Here is a 2,180-nt window from a genome sequence, read left to right on the forward strand (position 1 = left end):
GGACCAGAAAGGAAGCAACAGGCAAGCCCCACCTACCTCCCCCAGCCCAGAGCCCCAGGCTAGCATGCCTTCCAGTCCTCTCCAAGGAGGTTAAGACATCCGCAAGGAAAGCCCCCTGGCGTGGGGCCCCAAAGGCAAGCCCTGCAAAGCCAGCCGAGGAGCCAGGGACTTGGCAATTAACCAAGACCTGTCAACTCTCAGGAGCTGACTGAGGCCAGAGGAAGGAAGCAAGAAATAGATTTCAAGTGCACAGGCACTTGCGAGAAAAAGGCATTCAGCTCCAAGAGAATTAGGTGGCAGGGCTGCCCTAAACTGCGCCCCAGACAGTAAGAAGGCAGCTTCCTTCTCTCACCCACTACCCTTCCTAGGGGTCTTAAAACTTAGAGGCTCAGATTAAAGAGCTCCTCGCCCCAACTGTCCAGGTTCCCATTTATCATAATCCTGTGGCCTTAGACTAGACACTCAAGCCCCCTGAGCCTCCTTCTCTGTCAGTTAGGGTGATGAGAATTAAAGCATCCACCTCAAGTGACGGTTATCAGGAGGATTGAGGAGCTAACTCCTGCAAAGCATCTGGGACATACCTAATGGATCAGCTGTTATTCTGGCCTTGGCAGAGCCCAGATGCCACTGCTGCCCCCTCCCTTCCCCACAGAGCACACAGGGGTGACAGGGTGGGGGGCAAGGTGCTGTGCTCAACCACATGCCCTTCAGATACCAGACCAGAGTGAGGATGGTGGGAGGCCAAGGTGGCCCCACACGTAGGTGTTGAGTGGGGAGGGCTGCACACATCAGTCACCTACCAGTGCCTCGCTACCCTACCCAGCACCGGATCCTGGGATCAGGCTCAGGATGGACCCGTGGCCTCTGGACAGTGTTCTGTGCCCTTGTGAGCCAGAAGTGCCCAGTGTGTGAGAAAGATGTCTGCCCTGGGAGGCGGAGGCCCAGGGTGGTGATGTGACTGGCAAATGGTTGTCCCTCTCAGGGGCTGTCTTCCTCTGGGCCCAGAGGGGGCTGCTACCCCTTCTATCTCTGACCATCTGCAACTCTCCCAGACACACTCGTCTCTCTGCTCTGGCCCCTGCCACCGAGAGCAGGGGTGAGCCAGGTCCAGGAAAGACATGCAGAGCCAGCCACCAGGGCCAGAACAGCAGGACCACCAGGCCAGGAAAGAAGACGCGGGACTGGGAGAGCTGGTAACCCCCTGGGGTGGAAGAGTGGGGTCTCAGGAACTGTGGGAAGGTAGGGTTTGCCTTGGTCTGTGTGGGCCTCTGCTGCCCTGCCAGAGGCTCTGTGGGGGCAAAATGGCGTCTTTTCTGTTTCTACTTCACAGATGGTGTAAAAGAGGTCAAAGGAGGCAGAGAAGAGAAAGAAGAATAGGGAGGAAAGAGTGTGAGGAAGGCAGGGATTCTCATTGCCCCAGAGCAGAGCTGCATTTGGCCATACCCATCGCCCTGCTAGACTCAGTGCCTGGAAGGTAGCACCATTGATTGAGGGCAACTTTGTCCCCTGTCCTCTACCATGTGCTTTGTACATGCTATCTCCCGTGAGGTGGGTGTTTTCAAACGAATACAAAAGTCAAGTAACATGCCTGAGATCACATGAGTGGTAAGCAGCCCAGCTGAGTCTTGAACCAGGTCTCACATTTCCAATGCTGAGAGCTCCTTGGCCTTGACCATCTATGTCCTCCCAGCCTCTGAGACAGTGGGGTGTACACAGTAGGTCCTCAGTCAATGCCAGTTAACGTGAAGGAAGGAAGGAAGGGAGAGGGGGTAGAGGGAAAGGGGAAGATAAGCCAGGGAGACTCTTTGGCAGCTAGAAAATAAATCATAAGTGCTGTTTTCCAGTGCCAGGCTGGCACCGTGCCCAGGATAGCTGCCCTACACTCAGGAGCTCAAGGCCTATGCTTGCCTCATCTTTTCCAGAAGTATGTGAGCCCAGATACGTCAGCCTTCAGGTATGCAATGAGGTCTGCGGTGAGGCGATCTCTCTTCTCTTCTTCCTCCTTGAATGGCCTTCCTTTTGCCAACTCCCCACCCCCAACCCACCCGGCCAGCCCAGCCTTTGCCCCCTCCCCAGAGCTAGGCCTGCTTTCTTGGGGGCAGGGGGCTATGGACCAGCCCCCTAAGCAGTGCAGATCCCTGTGGGGAGGGAGACCTACATGCTGCTGGGGGAGGGGCGGG

At 56.3% G+C, this 2,180-nt stretch overlaps 1 long non-coding RNA gene across 1 annotated transcript; it reads left to right on the forward strand.

Annotated features, from left to right (window-relative positions):
* Positions 1-1,055: 1,055 nt before the first annotated feature.
* Positions 1,056-2,058, forward strand: LOC139356556 (uncharacterized). The gene is made up of 3 exons (XR_011608560.1): positions 1,056-1,193; positions 1,331-1,474; positions 1,845-2,058. It is a non-coding gene; the product is annotated as an uncharacterized lncRNA (long non-coding RNA).
* The last annotated feature ends 122 nt before the right edge of the window (positions 2,059-2,180 follow it).

Source organism: Macaca nemestrina, chromosome 10, assembly GCF_043159975.1.
Source record: "Macaca nemestrina isolate mMacNem1 chromosome 10, mMacNem.hap1, whole genome shotgun sequence".
NCBI classification, from domain to species: domain Eukaryota; kingdom Metazoa; phylum Chordata; class Mammalia; order Primates; family Cercopithecidae; genus Macaca; species Macaca nemestrina.